Source organism: Gambusia affinis, linkage group LG14 (genome assembly GCF_019740435.1).
Source record: "Gambusia affinis linkage group LG14, SWU_Gaff_1.0, whole genome shotgun sequence".
NCBI classification, from domain to species: Eukaryota; Metazoa; Chordata; class Actinopteri; order Cyprinodontiformes; family Poeciliidae; genus Gambusia; species Gambusia affinis.
Window position 1 is genome coordinate 14974590 of NC_057881.1, and position 21324 is coordinate 14995913.

The 21324-nt window shown below is 39.5% G+C and overlaps 1 protein-coding gene across 3 annotated transcripts in view; it reads right to left on the bottom strand.

Moving 5' to 3' along the window:
* Nucleotides 1–18518, bottom strand: part of elmo1 (engulfment and cell motility 1 (ced-12 homolog, C. elegans)) — a 103466-nt gene extending 84948 nt beyond the window's left edge. The window contains exon 1 of one of the 3 annotated variants that reach the window (XM_044138683.1): nt 18260–18518. The gene's annotated coding sequence lies outside the window, so the exon portion shown is untranslated. Of the gene's footprint in view, nt 1–5269; nt 5443–18259 lie in introns of those variants that run through there. The other 2 variants (XM_044138680.1, XM_044138681.1) reach the window with 2 other exon arrangements.
* Nucleotides 18519–21324: the final 2806 nt, after the last annotated feature.

Below are 21324 nucleotides of genomic sequence, written 5' to 3' on the forward strand. Positions count from 1 at the left end.
GTCAAGCACCACCAAAGCTTACCGAACATCTAGAATCGTTATAAAATGCAGTTGGTAGAGACAAACTGGGTACGGTGGGGTTAAACTTTTATAAAGAGAGGAAAATAAGCTATTAAGTAAATCCTCCCTCCATTAGCGTGTGGTTTTAAAAGACTTCTGGTAATCCGAAGAGTATTATTGTGTAGCAAAAGATAAATGCCTACATCAACACACACTTGTATAGATTATTTTTTATACAAGAGAGATCAAATAATGGCTCTCATGTGACTTTGCACCCTGATGAACTCATTCTAGGGAATGACAACATTTTCTCCTAAACCAGCACAGTAATGGTGCACATGTGCACAAGAAAAAAGAAAAAAAAGAGAGAGAGAGAGAAAAAGACTTTATTACACCGTAACTCCAGAGGCTGCACAAACAGCACTCATTAAATTAGCCGAGGACACAGGCTACTGGTGCTGCAATTATGTTACCACTGATGACTATCATCGCGAGCGTAATAAGTGTTATATGGGAGCACTAACATTATGGAATGCATGGTTATTGGATCTATTGTGAAAAACATCTGTCATAACAAACTCCTTGTGAGAAGACAAACATGGAGGGTGCGTGGCCTCGTCGTAGAAAATTTGCCATGAGTGTGACTTTGCCTGGAGGACAACATCCAAGCAATTATTGTATTGCTTAGATACAATGGTTTTAGAGTAAAACATTCACTCTGAAAGTGTCTCTGAATTGAGTTGTTTTGCACTTGCTAAAAAGCACAAAACACAAAAGTGTCAAGAACGTTGACACTTTTGTCAACGTTCTTGACACTTTTGAAATAAGAAATTAAGTAGTTCTTGTCCTGGTGTGTTACGTGAGCAACTGCTAATTGTGAGGGCTGTGTGGCGTAATAAAGCTAACATGTGACCGACAAAAAAAGAATGGAAAAGAAAAAGATAATGAAAGTGACAGAAACGGAGGAACTTCTCCGTCCACATGTCGTGATAAATCTGATCGGCGTACAGATCAGATCTCTTTCTGAGAATGTAGATTCTTGCCATTTCCTCCACAATCACCATTGTCTGAAACTTGCTTTGGACACTAATCATAAAATGCCAACTTAATAAATATATTAAAAACATGAGGGCAGTGCTAGAAACAAACGGACCAATTGTTTTGCATTATGGGAACATAAATGGCCCTTTGAACAATATGTCTACCCAGACAAAATACAACTATTGGCTAATGCTGCTACAAATAGCAACTACACAGTTTTTCAAAGCAACGTTCACCTTAGGCTATGTTCACACTGTAGGTGAAAGCAGACTGAACCCGATGACGATACATCTTAAGTGCAACAATCGGAGCTTTTAAAATCAAATTCAGGCAAGTAAACCTTTGATGTGAAGAGTTCATCACTGAGACCAAAGGGTAGCAGTACTATAGCCGTGCTTAGGATCTCCTTCTTTTGAATGTAGACGTAGTTAATGCCACCTGCTGAATCCAGTAGACTATTTCGTTGTGAATTTTTCAAACATTAAGAATATAGTTTTAAAGCCAAAACTTTTGAGTTGTGTCGCTGCAGCACCATTCAGTCCAGATGTTGCCATTCGTCACAGATTACAGATTTTTTTGAAACTGAGGTTTTTAAAAGTAGGGTCCAAGACCCCACAGGTTTCAAATCCACAGCAGTTGGATCTTAAAAAAAAAAAAAAACAAGCTTTATAACAATAATGATGTGTAAGCAGCACATTTATATGTATAGTAATACCGCAAGAAATAAGAAAGAAAAAGTATATCAGACCTATGATGTTACAGTTTGGCTTTCAGCATTCAAGCGGTGGGAGTCATGAGTCTCCTACAACATTATTTCGCGAGTCAGAAGCCAATATGTTTGGGATCCAAAGCTTTAAAAACACAGTAGTATGTGATTTGTAAAACCTTTGTGCAAAAAAAAATAAAAAATAAAAAAATTCTAAAACCTCTTATCTCATGAGTTCTCCTGAACTCTGCGTCGTGTTTCGTCTCCTCCGGTAGGTCATGCATGTGTTGTGTCACGCCTATTCATACAAGCAGAGGCTGAGCGTGAAGCTAGACTGTCTATCTGGTCTAGGTGCAATGAAAGGGTTCAGTCACTTCACAGATAGGCCATCCACTCGCTGTGACTGGCACAAGTGAGTGGGAACAAAGGAGTCACTGTGGCTGCCACACACACTCCTCGTTACACGTACCCTTTGGCCTGCCAGCTGTCTCTCTGTCCCTTCCATGTCCACACACCTCGCCACCCCTCCTCACAACCACAGCTGCGGTTGTGCATCAAACATCCCCCACCCCACCCCTTAATTCAGGGTGCACACACAAACCGTCCTGCCCTCTGTGGCTCCAGAACCCGGTCACACCAAAACACTGCTCCCCACCCTGCCGGTGCTCGCTCTTTGCCTATCTGCCACGCTGAATGCCTGCCTGTCTGCCTGTCTGCCTGCCTGCTCTGTTGGAGGCATGCTGCTTTTTTCACCAGCTCCCAACGGCTCATCAGTACTATTCAGACACACACACAGCCACACATGAGCTCATGCTCTCTGAATAATATGGTGTAGCTGGTTTTCTAAATATTTTCCATGCACGCAGTTTTCCTTTTTTATATATATTTTTTTATATTCCGTCTCAGAGATGCTTGGTTTATTTTTCCTAACTTCCATGTCCCGCATGGTGCACAGGCTCACCACACAGCCCTCCCTTTGCCTGACAGATGCCCCATCTCTGGCCTCGCCCTTTAAATTACAAACCCTCAAATTTAAACTCCCTGCCGCTTTTCTATTAATTGCTTGTCTCCCACTTTTCTTTTCTCTCTCTTTATTTATTTGCTAAAAACATTTCCACCACTCATACTTTGCCTTCCCTGTATTTACTGGCCGACTTAGAGGCTTCATACCCAAGTGGTCAGTCATACGCAGGTGCCAGATCTCCTCCACCCAAACAGCGTGGTGACTGGCCACTGCTAAAAACATTTTCATCCCTTCTGCAGCGAGTTCAAAACCACTCGTTTGAGCTCTGCTTGTAGTTGGTCTATTATTGTCAAGTTAAAGAGAACGACTGTGGGTGGGGGCTCAGCTTGTGGCAGAGAAATAAAATGAGGCCGGAGGCTGACTATTTTTGGACAGGAGCTGAAGATTCAAAGAACTTATTTTTGCCTTTTATGGGTTAATTACATGTAATACACATTTATGTACAACAGAGAAAGAGAAGGGAAGAAAAGGGGAAAGACGAGAAGCAGTCATGGGCATTTCTCAAGTCTGGTTTTATATTTCTGCGGGTAGGATGTCACTGAAATTATGTGAGCCTAACTAAAATTACAATAAATAAAAAGTGCAAGCAGGAGGCATCGTCTGGTTCCAAATATCAAGTTTTAAAAAGTCTACATACAAAACTGTAGCTGTTTTCAAACTGCGGTTTGAAAACAGCTACGTTTGTTAAAGCAGTTGTTAGTGTTTTGATGTCATTTTAATACGTTTCCAAATAAAGTGTAAGGCAGAACAGCCCCTCCTCCACCTGTTGCTCCTCAGTCTCAGTGTTTAGTTTCACATAGAAAATCAAGTCCATCACAAACAATTCTTAGAAATGTTAGCGGCAATAACAATTATTATCAGACTTAAAAAGTCTGATAATAATTATATTTAGATTGTCTTTTAATGTTTTCATTGAACTACTTTCTTGTTAGTTTGTCACTTGTTAATGCCACATTCTGCATTGCTCTAAAAACTAAAGACTAAAGACTACTGGGACCATTTGAATCACATTCACACAATGCGCTTAGTTTTAAGAGTTATTCCACCCCTCTCCAATTAAATCAGAATTTACAACAAAATAATAAAACGATTTGAAAAAACAGACTCTGAAATTTTGCTTATAGATGAAAGAACTATCTATTATGAGGAGTTTGATGGAACAGTCTATATTTTACCAGCAGTCGATAACTATTTGGTATAAATCCAGGTTAGCCTATTCCCATCCCTGAAGTCAAAACCTGGAAGGGGTCCAAACCAAAGTGGGTTTATACAGTCTGAAACCAACTTCAGTTTTAAAAAATGTCAGCGGTTCATTAGAACGCTATTTTATGAACTTTTAAATAGTAGTCAAATTTAAATTGGGTAGTTCTTTACACTGCAGCCAACGTTTATTTGTGGGACAAGCAGAGGTAAGAGGTAATGTGCCACCAGTGATCTTCCAGGCCGAAATGCCCTGAAAATAAAACACATAAACGTTTTTTTGTGTCAGACTGACAAACTAATAAAAACAAGTAAGCATAAAATAGTGTTCACTTAAAACTCTGTTACCTTTATTATTCACAATTGTACTTTTTACATCAGGCGGTTACTCTGACCAGGAGTGCTCTGAATGCTCAATTCTCAGTATGTTTTTTCCCTACAGGAAGATAACTGGTGGCGCAACACCTTCTTCCTCCATTTGCTACGTGGGTAATCACTGTCCTTTGTCTAAACAACAGCACAATTAAAATGCGCAAGGGTCTAAAAAAAAAATTAAAATTGTCTATTGTTGCATAAACGGCTACAAAATGTTTGAAATTGAAGTCCGGCTGTTAGGTTTCGCCTCTGTTACCAGCCAATCTGGAGTTACAGTAAATGAAGCAGCCATGAGAGTCACCTAAATGGAGATCTTAACTGATTACAATTTTAAAAATCTTGGGATCTATTAATTTGTAACTTTATTCTTACTGTAATAGGCAATAATAATTGCACTAGTAGTAATATTTCTTTGAAAATATCAGTACAATATACATTTTTGTGTTATTAGGGGGTTAAATCAAAAATGTTTTCACTGTAATCTTGCTAAAACCATTAACAACATTTTTGCAACATTGGGCAGTGTCTGTATCTCTTGACCTTTCTGCTTACACTTTCTGTCAACAAGATATGAATGGGTACTAATGCAGACAGAGGCAGGAAGTGGGTCACCTTCCAGTCGCAGTTCAGAAGAGGCCCATTACCGCTAGCATAATACACCCTTAATTCAAAATCCCTGCTATAAAGCTCCTAAATGTACACAGTGGTCAAAACAGGTCTTGCTACTACTGTTGTAAAACTTCCCTTTCCTAGCTGAGCCTTTCTTGTCGCAGTGCTGTCTATGCAGCCAAACAAGTCAGACACTCATGAATGAAAATACAAACACCGGGAACTAAGCCTGCTCCTTCAGACAGCAAAAAGAACAAACACAGCAGCGTGCCCCGGAGGCAGCATTAAGCCCGGCCTGTCTGCCGTTACCGTACCTCTGCTCTCGAAGCGCCGAGCACGGCGAGCCGAGATGCAGCCGCATTATCCTTCGGTGCAGCACAGCAGTGAAGTACAAGATGAGGGCCAGGCATGTGGACAGTGCGCAACATCTGCAGGAAACGGAGGAAAGTCTGATACGTGGACAGCACAGAGCGGCCAGGGTGACACGAGGTAAAGCAGGTGGCTCGCAGATGGAGAATCTGCTCGTCTCAGCTGAGTCTGAGAGAGCCAAAACAATCACTGATGTTTAGTCTCAGATGCTAGGAAAAACCTGTAGCTCTACACATAACAGTAGCAGGCAGGAGCGATAAGAAAGCCCAAACACTGATTAGTACAAACAGGCAGAAGAAAAACCTACGCCCTCAATGGTTACTCTCACAAACTTGTTTAATTTTACTGCTGATTTTGACACCAGTGTTATTTGCAGTAAATTAAAGCAAACATATAACATCTTAACTATACAGCTACAGTTTGCATTTTGGACTCAATTTAAAAGAAGAACAACTAGGGAAATATCCAGTGACAAATTTTAAATCCATTTTCTTATGACCACAAAGTCTGAAGGCAGAAAATAAACATGGGAGCAAATGAAAACATGAACCATGACTTCATCCAGCCTGAGGAAAAAAAAAAAAATCCAACCATCAGCATATTGGTTAAGCTTCTGAAAGATTTACACTTGCCGACTTGTTGTTCCACATCGGTCAAAGATCAACACGACCTTTAGCAAATTGTTGGCAAAGCTAATAGAAGAATAATCCGGGCTGTGGCTGTTTCGCAGATGAAACGCTCATCAACATTTTTTGTTGCCACAAAGGCATCATCAGGGTACGAGGATTACCATAGTTTCACTTCACGGCCTGTTTAACAACAACAGAAGCTCACCTCAGGCTGCTACTCAGCTTAATGGTAAGAGCAAGAAAGATAACTCATGAAGCTTTAAGCAAGTGGATCTATCCCAGATGTCCTGACTAATGCTGCTGCTGCCGCGGACGCTCAATGTGTGGGCACACTGGATAAGAAACTGGGGAATATTTACATGTTTTTCAATGTTAAAAACTCTAAATCAGACAACGCAGACGAAGCACAGTGAAAATGTTACAAGAATTCAGCAGAATGGGGGAGTTTCATTCATTGCAGCTCAGTTGCCTTCGCTGTGAAAGTCCTGGGTTCGAATCCCGGCTCAGGATTGTCCAAAAATAGCACTACAGTGTCACTATTTCAAACTGAAGCATAAACAATTTTGCTTACAAAAACTGCCGATCGAAGAATGTCACATCCTGCATCTCTTGACATTTTTATTAGGCAAATAGAAATTTCATACAATTTTTTTTTTTTTTTAACCAACACTTCATTACTTTAAGTAAAGTGCTGATTGGACACTCAGTACAGGAAAATGTGCAATGAAATCCATAAACTGTGATTTCATTTCAAGCTTGCTCCACGGTCACAAGCTGTTGTGCTGAACCCCAATTTGCTCACAAATCTGCGTATCAATGTGGATGTGTACTAATTGCGAATGCAGCTGGTTGAATGCGACTCTAGTGTAAAATGCTTTGAGTGGTCAATACAGCTAAGGAAAAGCACACGAGTAGATCCTTTTTCATTCCACAAAATTATTCAAAAATGGTTTTTTTTTTTGTGATGAAGTTAATTTAAGAAAGACATAAAGACAGACGGTGAGAGAGCAAAAAAGGTGTCCTTCTCTGTTTTGATTTATTCAGACTCTCAAGAAGCTCCAGCATAATGCAACACATCTTCAGTCCAAGACTTATAGTTTCCCAGCAAAAAGGAACAGGCGAGATGGTGACCTTGGCACGTTGTGAGGCGCGCTCCACTCGTCCTCAATCTCTCCCCCTCTCCCTCCCCCTTCCTCTGCAACCTTGACTAGTTTAATGGAAAAAAAAAACTGCTGCTAAATCACATGGCAAGCTTTGAGTAGTGACAGAATGAGTTTAAATCTGTTATCTTGGGTGATACATTAATTAAAAGTCAGATTTATATAGGTGGGAACTCTACTCAAAAAGTTAATAGAAAACTTTGTAATTAGCCATCTGAAGACCAGACTTTAGGTTCTCTTTCAGCCACAGCAAGTGGGACAATAAGTCTGAGCAGACACATTGTTCATCCAAAGCACAAATTGCCATCATTGTTCCGCAGATTAACTATTAAAATAACATAAAATAGAGAGAAAACTAAAGAAAAACTGAGATGATTTATGTGGCAACAGTAAAGAAAAGATTAACTAAATCAACATATGATACTGTTAATTAGAAAAATTTGGTATAAGTATTTCACTTTAGTCCCCCTGTAATCCACATTCACATAGCTTGAAAAGTTTATAGAGCCTTGCAAAAACACTACGTCCCTGACTGAATCAGTCCAAGCAAAGAAGAGACAAAAAGAGCCTCTAGGAACTTGTAAATATCCGCCTCTATAGAAATCCAGAGTCAAATTTACTTGGGTGTAATTCTTTTTTTTTTCATAAAATATGTTTGAGCAAATAAAATATTAAATTTTCCAGAAATATGGTTTGAATTTACAGGACATAACTGAGCGTGCTTCTCTGTGGTAAAAAAAAAAAAAAAAAAATCAATACTAAGGCCTCACAGGTTACAACCTCACAGGTTGTAAAAAATTAATGACAGAACAAATTGTAAAATCGTAGTTTCTCCTTCTGTTAGGAATAAAATGGTCACATCATGGTTGAAGATTCCCATGATGTACTTTGTCATTGTTTATTCTACAGTTATAAAATTGAAAACAACCAGAAAACCAAGAAAATATCAAAACCAAAATGTTGACGCCGGTGAAGGTTTTTTTTTAAAGTCCTTTAACTCCCAACACAGAAAAAGAAACATCAACATTTGTCCACTGCCAGCAGCACCGTAGAGGCTAATGCCAGGGAAAGTTGACTTTTAGCCTGACGTAACAGGCAGCGTTTAAAAAGGCGAAGTTGCAAAAGACTCACAAACCTAATCCCAGATGCATGTTGAGTGAGGCACTGCTGAAAAGAATTAAGCAGCTAATTTAGCAAACAGCATTGAGGAAAAACTCATTTTGTCTCCTGCCCTGACTCACATTTCATTTCATTGGGATTTACCTTCACTGTCTTGAAAAGGTTTGCAAATCTATAAGTTCTTATTCGCCCTTTTGATTTAGTTTTCCTAGTTTCAGCTTTACCTGACCAGGTTACTGAAAAATGGAGTAATATCCTGAGGTGAACTTCATAGCTGAAAACACTGAGACAGCATGTGCTTGAGCGAGACAATAAAAAATGCAACAGCTCTTACTTTTCCTTATAAGCCCACTGCTGCACTAGCCTTCAGTTTGTGGTATGCTTAACAATTCGACCAATATCATTCAACATTCTCATGGCAGGGTTTCCATTTCACTCTGAATAAAAACAACTCAGAGGTTGCCAGGCTTTTCTTCAAGCTCACAGTTTCTGGTCAAAAGACAAATGTTCACTTCAATTTGGCAAACCACAGGCACTTTTACGATGCGACAGCAGTCAACAATGGCAGCTCTGATCTGCCGACTTACTCAACTGTCTGTGCTTTCACCAGTGAGTTTGTTCAGAGTTTACGTTTATTTAATATCGTTGGCAAACAATTTATTTAGGGGCTTTCAAATGATTTTTTTTTTACAACGGAAAGTAGAACTTTATTTTCTTGTATTTTACAAAGATGTTCCAATGTTATAGGTCACCAACTCATTTAAAGAAAACAGGTCATTGTTGCGCTACCAGTTATCTTCCTGTAGGGAAAAGATTCCTGTTTTTACTTTTGGACATGGAAGCTGTTCAATTCTTCAAGTCTGAACAAAGGGCTAAAAGATCCTAAAGTGAGTGGGAGCATACAAGCACCTGCTGATCTTACAAGAGGAAATCCTTTAAACCTTGGGAATGTTTAAGGACTTTGTTATGCTTCCATTTAAGCCTTTAATCACCCATTCTGAAGACACACAACACAAGAGGGAAATGGGACAAATGTCTGATAACCTCAGTGAGAAAAGTACTCAAAAGGTTGCATCCCAGTAATATCAGTCTGCAGACTGCATTGCGAAATTTGGCGAACAGACACCATCTTCAACGGTGTGAAGCAAAGGTTTGTAACGTCTCAATCTAGAATTATTGGGGTTTTCGCTTTGGTAATGTTCTGACAAAAACCCATTAATTCTTAGACCTCTGCCAAGTGACAGAAATCTGGACTCATGAGCTGCCTGAGTGGCTGAGCATTTATGATCGTCATGGACACCAAAAACGGGGCAAACAGGAGAATGGATACTTAAAGTAGAAATTACGGACAGTTATTGAATTAAACACAAAAGCAGCTAGCTATGGAAAATGACTAATCAAGCATGGAGCCGTATTACTGAACAGTGCTCAGAGGGTTTGAAGAAGTATCTATTACTACAATGCACACAGAGAGACTCACTCGGTGGGTTATTCCTGCAGAAAACCTGCGATTAACTCCTACAAACTCACCAGCATGCACCTATAAAGTAAAAATGATGCAGGCAACACATAAAAACTGACACAGCAGCAAAATTCTGCTTCCTGGAGCACATGTGCACAAATGCTATAAATCACACAATGTGCAACTGTCATCACATAAGAGCAACTTGAAAACAGAGATCACGAACACCCCAAGTCGACCCTCACAGACTCGGTTGTCTTTAAAGACTCCGGGATTCTTTGTCATCTCAAACATCCCACACTGTTTTTTGGGGGTGAGGGGAGAACTTTATCCGTGTGACTGAGAGGCTCTTTCTGTAACCGTTTATCATGGTGGGTCAGTAGGGTTTGAGGCTGAAAGGTTTTTAGCTGGGAAAGCCTAAATACCACAAACATAGAGATACACTGTTCAGAAGCGCTCCCTCTGTGTTTACCGAGCTCCGCAGCTGGAATGCAGCGGCCAGAACAAGCACACAAAGGCATCTGTATCAATTTCTGGGTCTTTTAGGCCGTCTTCGCGCCGCATGAAGTCGGGACAAAAAATTCCACCTCGGGGTGCTCAGATTGACTTACAGTAGATCCTGAACGCCCTGGGGAAAGAGCATGCACAGCTCTACATGCAAAGGGTTTACGTGCTGAAATCCATTCTTACAGTGGCAGACTGATAGGAAAAGCACAACCTCGCACGCAAATATGTGTAAAATCCAACCTTTAATCTGAATACATTTTAATTTAATGTGGGGGGGAAATACCATATTAGGAATAAGATTCACTCTTTATGTATTTAGATACCATTTTGTCCACAATTTTTTTTTTGCTTTCCCGTTCAATTGAAATATATATTTTAGCATGTGAGAAAGAATTAAAAGTAAATCAAATAGTCTGTTAAAAAAGCAGAGCGTTTGACAAACTGTAAAACTTTTTATCAAAATTCTGCATTACTTTTTAAATAGTCTTTAGAAAATATGAATTACTTTTATATAATCATGTTTACTTTGTGTGTAAAGGTAGGGTGATACTGAGGTCAGTTCCTCCAAGCCACTCCTCAAAATTGGAAACCCAATCACCCACACATAACTTGATAAGTCAGGAAATGGTGCAAGGAAAGTAGCTACTCAGCTACTACTCACGTAAACTTACCCACATCTGCAGTCAGTTTACAAATTGAAAAAGCTTAAAGCATCTGGAAATCTGACAAGTCATGAAGAGGAACATCGTTACCCTAATAAAACTGAAATTTAACGTGATATAGACATAGTCTGATGTTCGGAAACTCCAAGTGCCGAGGGATCAAAATATCATGTAATTATGGAGTGCCGAACAAAAAAAGTGTGATGGATTTAAGAATTCTTTTTCCTGACACATTTATTATTATCAACAAAATATTATTAATACAGCAAAATATTACATTATCTTAAGTCCATGTTGCCCAAATTGCCAAAGCTACATCCCGACTGACAGTGATACTACAAAAAGGCCTTTCTGTCCCTTACAATCACAAATGTAAACATGGAAAGTCTAAGTCAATTGGGACTTAAACTGAAACTATGCTTTAGTCAGACAAGGTCAAGTTCGAGATCTTTTTGGCAACATGCAATCCAGTTAAATCCTGATTTAAGGTATAAATCTGGGAAAAGATCTTTTGGCCTCTGTTAAGTATAATATGCTGTGGGCCTGTTTTGCTTCAAAATGCACTGGGAAACTTTTAGAATGCCATCATGAACTACTATAAATAACAGAAGATTATAATGTGTGTGTGTATATATACACATACATACATACAAGCTGTAATTTGCCAGAAAGGTGAAAGCTAATGATCGGTCAGGATAATGATCAAGACGGAAATTATTCACAAGATAAAGTATTTATCTCTTTCAATCGCCAACATAAAACCTGTGTGGTGAGACAAGGAGAAGAGTACATAAAAGACAGCCCAGAACTCTGGCTGTGTAGTGATTTACATGAATATTACCAGAGGCAAAATGTAGAGCAGAACATGACAACATTAACTTTGAGATGTCTTCTCACCCACCTTTGTCTGCTCGGCTGTCTAGCGCCGTCCCATTGCACCTTTAGTACCTACACGCTGTTTTAATTAACTTCATACCACAGGGAGCAATTATGCGAGGCAACATTCATCCAATTTGGAACTGCAAATGAGTCAACCTTCAAGCTACAGAACGACAGGAGCTTCAATCTGTTCAGGACAAGAACATACCACAAGACTGCGAAGATTTATCATTTGACACACGATTTTAATTGCTGCAGAAAAAGACTTTGGGAAGTTTCCTGTTGCTGTTATTTAATGGTGCAATTCTAAGCTTTTAGGTGGGAATAAAAGAAAGGAGGCGGGGGGGCGGTTCACGAAGATGGACAGATAGCAAGTGGGGCATAAATGAAGGCGAAAACAATTTACATACCTCCACTTCCCCTGGGGAGTGACAACTGAGAAGGAGAAAGTGGATGAAGGGATTGGGGGAGGGGGAGGAGGAGGAGGAGGAGCGCTGTGCAATAGCAAATGAGAGGGAAGCGCCAAAGATGGAAGGAGAAAAATGTTAAAACTGATGGAAACTCTGCACTCAAAGGAGAATAAGCTAATGAGAGAACGATAACAACCTGCAAAGACGGGGAATGTGATGAGAACTGGAAAATATTGGCAAGCCTGCACTTCGGAAGGTGGTGAGAGGATGCCAAACAGGGAGTCATGAGTCAGATAGATACACAATAAAATCTAACGTGTTACTACTCATTAGCTGCAAGTGCTTAAAGAGTAAAGCAAACATTCACTCCCCAAAAACGCATCTGCGGCACTCAGTTTCTGTCCATAATTCAGATTTTCTGGAATAGACCTGAATATCTAAAAAAAAGGGGGGATCAAATCACTCAATTTCAAGTTTTTTTATGTGGCTTTTAATTAATGATGCAAGTCAAGGATGTTGTGTTTTGCCTAGCTCTTTAAATCTCAGGCACTTCATTCCTGTTGTTGGAAGTGTAACACTGAGTAGAGGTAAAGAAATATTTATTTAGGAAAGCCAGCTAACAAGAAAATGAGCTTCGCTGAGGCTAATAAAACTGACTTTTTGCATGGGTGTGCATTCTTTTTGACATACAAGTCCTTCAGGTGGCTGTTAAAGTGAAATGTGATGCTTCTGGCACGCTGAATCATGCAAAGCTAGACAGCTAAACTGTATATACCTCTTCAGTAGAAGAGTGAGCTAAAACTGGCAAACTTTAATACACAGTACCTTAAAAAAGTATTTATGCTCTTTGAAACTTTTCCTCATTTTATTAAAAAAAACTAATACTAGTACATTTTACAAGGAATTTTATGTGACACGTCCACATAATTAAGTTGAAGGAAAATGATGTATGATATTCAGTATCTTCTACATGTAAAAATATCCATTTTAAAAAACATTAGTGTGCATTTGTTATCAGCCCCCTTTGTTCTAATATATTTTAATAAAATGAAATAAAATGGTCAATCTGAAAAAGTTGCAGAGAGTACACAGGAAGCACGTGGAGGGAGGTGATCTGGTGAGACGACACAAAAGTTAAAGTGTTATGCAAAACACTAATGTTAAATCCATCATATCTACTGTGAAACATGGTGGTGGCAGCACGATGCTGTGGATAGTAAAGCTCGTCAGAGTTGATTTTTGGAAAGACATTTTGTCTCTCGAATTGTAAAGCTGTTAAAAGACACTAAGCCAAGAAACTTGCTATGCATAAATTGCAGGAAAAGGTGGTTCTTCAAGGTATTCAGCGTGGCTGAGTAAAAATGCACACCACACAAAAAGACAACAAAAGTGATACTTATCAACAAAAGAGAAAACTGAAATATCTAAAGTGCTACAAGAATACAGACGAGAAATAAAAACAAAGTTTACAAAGGTTGTTTCCTGACATGTTTAAATACTTAATGAGTTATTACAGTGTTTTTCAGTTTCAACGCTATCGGCTCTTTGCTGAGGCGAGCCTTCCTCTTCAAACTCTGCATGTGCTCCTCTGTAAACGGAGCGTTTTCTGCACCATTTGCATTTCTCTGATGTAATAAAGAGCTGTGAAGAATCTCAAAGACAATTAAAACCTGTCAGTAAGGCTGGAAGACGTCGGGTTGCGAGTGCTTAATTGAGCACATCTGTAAGATAACGTTTATTTTACGACTCGGTGAACTCTTAATGTCTGCCATGAGTACAATGTAATAGAAGCACAGAGGCCTAACACTTTTAACATGGTAACGTTGTGGGAACCTCTGGTTTTTGACTTTTAAGGTCCAGAGACTTCCCAACTCAACTTAACCAGCTGAGTTTTATGAGTCGGGGAAAATAAACTAGCAAAAATCAAGCACCGTTCTCTAAAATAATAAGCTAGTCTCTAAGCAATGATTTTATGATATTCCAAATTCCGCACTGGACTTTCTGATACGAGTCAAAACAAGAGGCCGTGAAGACTAACCATTTTATTTTATATGAATCAACTTACACACAATGATGACAAATAAGTTGTCGTCGTAAGGTTCAAAACTGAATGCTTATCATGTCAAAAAAAAAAAATCTAAATGAAATACTACTTTGATTGGATATAGTACATTTAAAATATTTTGAATGTTTAAAACAAAACATTTAAACTTCATGTTAATTTAAATGAAATGTCAGTTGTAATGCAGGGAGGCAAAGTCTGAACTCTTGGCAATAAGCCACCCTTACACCCTCTCATACTAACACAGTTTGTGATGCTGTATCTCAACAGGCTCCCTCAGTAATATTCATAAGGAACAGCTTGAAAAGATGCGAGTTACAAGTTCATCATGCTACCTCGACAGAGCATCACAATCACGTAGAACAAAAGGTTATCGAGCTTGGTGAAATGAGAACTACCCACACGACGCTGACCTTACAATTAATCTCCCCGTAGTTCACTCCTCAGGGTCACTGTTTAATCATTCAAGCATGTCCCTGATAGAACGTCGCAGCAGCAATTCACACTTTAACCCGATGTACTAATTAAATGAACAAGAGAGCAATAAGTTTCTGTGATGAGATCCTCCACAGATTCAAGCCCATAAGAAACTAAGATGTGACTGCGCACAGTCCAGTAGTTTTCTTTGTACACCTACATTTACTTGTGTTAGTCGTTAGACTGGTTTGATACAGAAAACATCCATGACGAGCTATCAAAGTAAGAGCCTCATTAGTATCTAACATGACATGTACAAAGACTATAACAATCAGAAGTTGCTTAGATAGTGAAAAAGAAGAGAATGAAGTGTGAAAGGGAGAAACGGTGCAATTCCAAGAGTTGTGATGGCTTATCATTTGTTTTAGCATGCTTATTTTTACCTTAATAGACAAATACATAGATTTATGTCTTGTAAGACAGAATAGCTAGTTGAGTACATGTAGCTTCTGTTTAGTGCAGAAAAACCTTTAATTAGCATAAAAGGAAAGAAAATAAATCTAAAATAAAGTTGTCTTTTGTCTGCAAACACACAAAAGAAAAGAAAAAAGACACCCCTGCATTCCAGTGGCACACAGACATTATGTACAAAACAACTCTCAAGAACAGGAGGTGATAAGGCACTGGCAGAAAAAGTAAGCTTTTAAATAAACCAAGGGATCTTGTTTTAAATCCAGCTGATATAAGAAAATAATGTAATGAGGCTTGGAGGCTCGGTCTGCATTTGATGCCCAACAGAAGAATGGATTAGATTACATAGTCTCAGAACTAATGCTCCACAGCTTGAATGCATTATATTTTATGCATATGTCTGTAGCAAAAGGGCAATATCTCCAGTTTTTCACAGCTGAGCCACCAGCTGATGACTCAGTGCCAAATGAACTTGTATCACAGCAACATTGAGAGTATTAATAGGAATGTCCTCAGCAACGACTACAGGAAGCTACTGAACACACTCATTAAAGTCACTATCAATGAAAATGGTTCACAAAGTGCAAAATTCATTAACCGCATCATAAACGACTCCATGACCTATGAAGCAAAGACTCAAAGGGTTTAAATTCTTGTTTTGCCCTAACTTCCTGAAACAGCTAGCTGTGCTACAGTGCTATTGCTAGCTAAAAAAAACAGAAACAGCACTAGGAGATTTTAGAGGTGGGGACTTGAGTCACGTGACTTGTGACTTGGTCTTTTACAACAATAACTTGGGACTTGAATCCGACTTGATATTTTTAAATTTAAAACAGATATTTACAAAGTGCGCACCAGTAATTTATTTCACTCATTCCATATGAACAGATGCAGCCCATCTTTCTTTTTTCCACATTTTGCAAGTCACCCAGATTAAAAATAAAAAAAAAAATCAAAACAATTATGCTCCCAAGACTAATTTCTTTTTGGTACATAAACCACTAAGAACTCAACAAAAAAAATACGAAGTGCAACATGCAAAACATGTTGACGAGAAACAGACGGAAATGGAACAACTTCCAACTTTGTCCGTCATTTGAAGTTGCACAAAGAAAGGTACAGTTTCCACTGGTTTTAAGTTACCATTTGAATGAATGTTTTCTAGGTAAAAGCGAGAAGCCACTAATGTTTTCTTAATGTCCTGTTCTGCGTCCAGGCAATTAACCTTTAGCGATATGAGAAGAAATTGATGTTGAAAACATTTTATATTTTATAAACACAGAAGGCACATGTTTACATACAGACATTATTGTGAATTACTGGTTTGACAAGGTGCATGGCAACCATACTGACTTTCAGGTTGCACCTATCAAGACATAAATCAGACTATTTGTTTTTTCCACCTTAGAACTTCTGATGATAATTGAAAAAAACGACATAAGGGCACTACTTGGTTGAATAGCTATGTCCTGAAGCCACTGTAGGAAGGAGCTACAATAAAAACAGCATGATTATTCCCAAAACTGGACCATAAAGAAATCATTCCTGTCTGACTACATGAAGTAGACTAAAGCATGAAGTAGGCTAAGATATCTGAAAAAGAAAAGAATCACATCATTCAGGAAGTCACAAAACAACCAACAACTACATCTAAAGCTCCACTTGCTTTGACACTGGAGTGTTTTTACTATATAGTATCGTTATTAACCCCTGATATGAAGGTGAGTGACTTAAGCTTGTCACCTTGTGTCCATTTTTAAGTTGAATTGTAAGTATGATGAAGTCATTGGTTATAGCCTGCACATCAAACTGCCTAACAACATATAAGAGCATTGCAAGTCTCCACCCCTTTCACATCATTTCTGTATCATTCCAACGTTTTGGAAGATCATCAGAAACTTACTGAAAACTCAATCCGTCAGAACCCTTTTGGAAGGGATCAAAAGGGTCCAACATTAGTGTATTATCTCCCGGATGTGATTGTTAAACAATAGTCAAACTTTTCCATGAACACATTCCTAAACCTTGTGGACAGCCTCTCAAGTAGGGATGGTGTCATAACTCTCCAGTGTGGACCATGTCATAGTAAACCTTACAGATTAACAGCTTTGCAATTATAGCTTACTCATACCAACAAGCTTTCACACCTAAAATCAATCAATGTTGGGAAATATATCCTCTTAAATAAACGCAATGAAAAAATATATACTTTCAGTAAAAACAACAGGTCAAACCGGGGACGCTTCCCTCATATCAGATTTTATGCATATCGGTGATCGTGTTTCTTTCCCCCAGTAAAAACGCAGTACTTCTCAAAAGTTTCTGACGCATTAATTTGACGCATATAACAGGAAAGAAGACAAAGCCTTTGGAAACTTCTACTGCAGAGGTGCGAAGGAGACGAAAATGCGATGAACGCAACTGCAATGCACATGTGGACCGGTGTGATGTAAAAGAAAGCAGAGGGGCTTTTAATGCTCATCAGCTTTCCTCTTGGCCCACGGCGCGGCCAGCCTGAGGGGGCTGGAGTTAAAGACCGTTAATGAGGCATCTATAGGTGCTTGCACTTTCTGAATCCAGAACAACAAACGCGCACTTGTTCTGCCCACAAACCCCAGGAGGGCAGCGGGAACATCGGCTTCCTCGCTGCGCATAACGTTCCTGCAAAACACGCAACTTCCACGGCCGCTGCGCACTTGTTTCACAAAACCAGAACTAAAAGAAGCGCAGGGAGCCAATCCACCGCCACTTTAATTCATCCGCCGCGGCTGAAACGTGTTTGGGTCTGAAAGCTGCTGTGAATTAGAGCGATGGCTCTCCATACAGAACAACAGGCATGCGTGTCTATGCAAAAAACAGAAAGGGGGGGAAACACGGCGCCCAAAAGCCGCTAAAGGCCACTTCACAAAGTAAGCGACATCCAGCGGGTGAAGGAGAAAGCCGCGGAGAGAGAGAGACAGAGGAAGAGAGGGAGAGAGAGATCCGACAGGAAACACAGAAATATCCCGCTACAATGTAACCAACACACACGGCTCTGTGAGGCAAAACAGAACCAAAACATCGCGGTTCGTCAACAATTAGCACACAACGCAAAGCAAGGTGAAGCTGAATGTAAGCCGCAAATATATAAGAAAAACGGAAACGTGACTGAACAAACCTGGCGAGTCGAGGAGGACACTTCTTCCCCTACAGCGCTGATGTCCGGAGTTTGTGTGTGTGCCGCTGCGACTCTCCGTGCGTGTGCCTGTGTGCCACTCTTTGGTGTTTCCTCCCACCCTGAAGAGATAGTGCTGATGTTTCCACTTCCTCCTTTCTTCTGCCGTCTGCTGGCTGCCTCTGTGCTGCCAGACACGCAGGACTCACGAAGGGAACAGCGACACAAAACAAACACAAAAAGCCAGCTGGATCAGACGATAAAAAAAACACAACAAAAAAAGAAAAAAACACGTTTAACATATTACATTTAAATTTCAAAAATGTTCATTAAAGATTTTTGATGTGGAGTAAATGGGCAGTTGTCCAGGGGGGTATGAGAAAGGAGATGCATCAGAAATCAAAGATAAAAAAAAAAAATTGCCTACGGGTTGTTCCTGGAACAAGTTTTCTACTGCTTTTATGCATATACAGGAAGTTGGAATGGGGAACTGTTTTGCATGGTATGTGTGCAGGACTGCACTGATTTGTGTCCCACCCCAGGAGTAAAATGGGTGCCATGTAGGCATGTATTGACACTTTATTTTATTTGATCACCTTCATTTAACTATATGACATCATTGTTTTTGATGCCAAAAAGGAAACAATAAAGGTCAGTGCTCAACTATGCTCAGTTGGGTTCAGAGACCACACAGAATACAAGAATGCTCTAAATGTTATCACACAAATTCTGTTGGTAAATCATGTTACTATCAACCTAAAAACCCTTTTACCAGAATAAATATTTATTTACCTTGGGTACGGTACTATCTGCTTATAGCATATTCACAGAGCTTTAGTCCAAAAGTCTTGAAATATCCCTTTAATCCTGCATGGTCACAGATGGACCGGTGCTTATCTGCAAGAGGCGGGACACCGTGGACAAGTCACTCTCCATCCTAGGAAAACTCAAAAACTGCCATTACAAACAAGCGTACATGCATAGATCAGATAATGCAAATTAACAAAAAAAAAAAAATGTTTATCCAAGGAAATGAGGAGATTACCTTCAATCTTCTAGTAAAACCCAAACAGTCGCCAGGCGATAGTGGAAAGGACAACTTCCCTTTAGTAATAAGAAAGTTCAGCGGGCGATGGCTCGGTTGGTAGAGCATCCCACCTTGTGCAGATGCTGTAGTTTTTGAAGCGTTTGTCCTGGATTCAATTTCCAGTCTCGAGTCATTTGCTGCATGTCTTTCCTTCTTATTTCCTGCACATACTGTAACATGAGAGGGTGTGAGGACAACAAGGTCCACAGACAAGCAATGATGCTATTAGCAAAGACTAGCCTTGCCATAAAAAACTACAACAAAACAGACTTATGAGCAGTTTCTATGAGCCTTTAACAAAGCTTCCTTACACTTTGGATAACATTAAACCAAAAATGATTGATAAATGTAATTAATTCTAAGCTACTTTTCAGTAAACCAAAAGTTTCAGTAGCATGAATTAACATGTATAGGTTTTCCATGCAACCAACACACCGTCCTGCCCACAACAAATGCTTCGGACTGCATTAGAGGAAATAGGTCAACACATTATGGGTGGCATCTGAGTTTATTTTTCATTTTGATGGATCAAACAAAGGCATAACTACGTCCACTCCTGCAGGCGAGGAAAAGTAAACAGGGACAACGGCTTCAATAATTCACGATTATTGAGCGCTCTCTGGCCTACCTTTTAGAGGGTGAGATTATGACCTTCTAATGTTACATTATGTTGGGAGAAGTCCTGGTACAGCTCACTGAGGGACATGCATCTCTTTCTTTCGCAGTTTCATCGGAGGACAAACCCGAGGGCCTCTGTGTATCACAGGCAACAACACTGCAGGGCCAGATGGGGCCACTTGCCCTTAATTTATTTATTTTTTTGGTAATTACCTGCTGTTTGCTACATTGAACCCTTGGTCTGTGTGTGTTTGTGTATGTGTGTGTATGCGTGGTGGGGATAAAGAAGTGGTGTATCGTGGTAGACAGTAGTGGTGCTTATTATTGCTTTCACACAGCAGGAGCAGCAGGAGGGGGATTATACAGGAGCCCCGTTCCTCCTGCTAAATAATCTGAAGCGACACACCCAACAGAGAGCTCCCAGTCCCCTCTCTTGCTGTCTGGCCTCCGCTTTCTGAAAAGCACAGGTTGCAAAAAGCTCAGCTTATTTTAATGACAGCCTGTGTCCTCAGCTAAGCTGTTAATTTGGCCAAGCACACTGGGCATCCAAAGAGGGAACTATCCAAAGATAAAAGGGGGGATGTGCGTTCTGTAACACAGGTCAGCCATAAACAATTCAAAGAGAGGAATTAATTGCCTTATAAAGGAAAGCCATTTATATACTTAAGTGAGTCATTGGGACCTCTTCTTTTTGTGACAGTTTAAGAAACTAAATTTATGGTCTGACAAAGTTGTCCTTTTATCTACGATTTTAAAGAAGCAGATGAGTAGTTTTTAAGACAACCTATATAGTTTGAAAGAGCCGGCTAATGCATTTGGCAAAGTGAAGAAAAAAGCAGTAAGAGTCACTATTGTTGCCCATTTCAAATCTTTTATATCCCCCCTCAAAGCCCCCGATGTGAAAATAGTGCCTTACAAAAGTTATAATTTCCCCTTGAACATTTTTGTCATGTAGCCTAACCACAAAGTTCAATATATTTCATTGGGGTTTTATGTGATAGACGAGCACAATGTGGCCTATGATTGTAAAGTTGAAAGACAAATAATAAATATCATTCAAAATTTGAAAAAAACAAACAAACCTATTGTTCTGAGTCAACAGAAACACATTTTGCTGCAGTTACTTCTATCTATGAGTCTTTCCACATCTAGAGACCGATGTTTGTGCCTGTGTAAAACAGCTCAAATAAAGTCAGATTGGATTGATTGTGTCTGTGAAAATTCATGTTCGGGTCTTCCTATGGATTCTTTATTAGATTCAGATCTGGGCTTTGATTGGGCCATTTATGTGCTACCTTGTGTTGATCTCCCAGATTAAATCCCAAATGAAGTTACACTGAATTTTGTGGTTATATTGTAACAA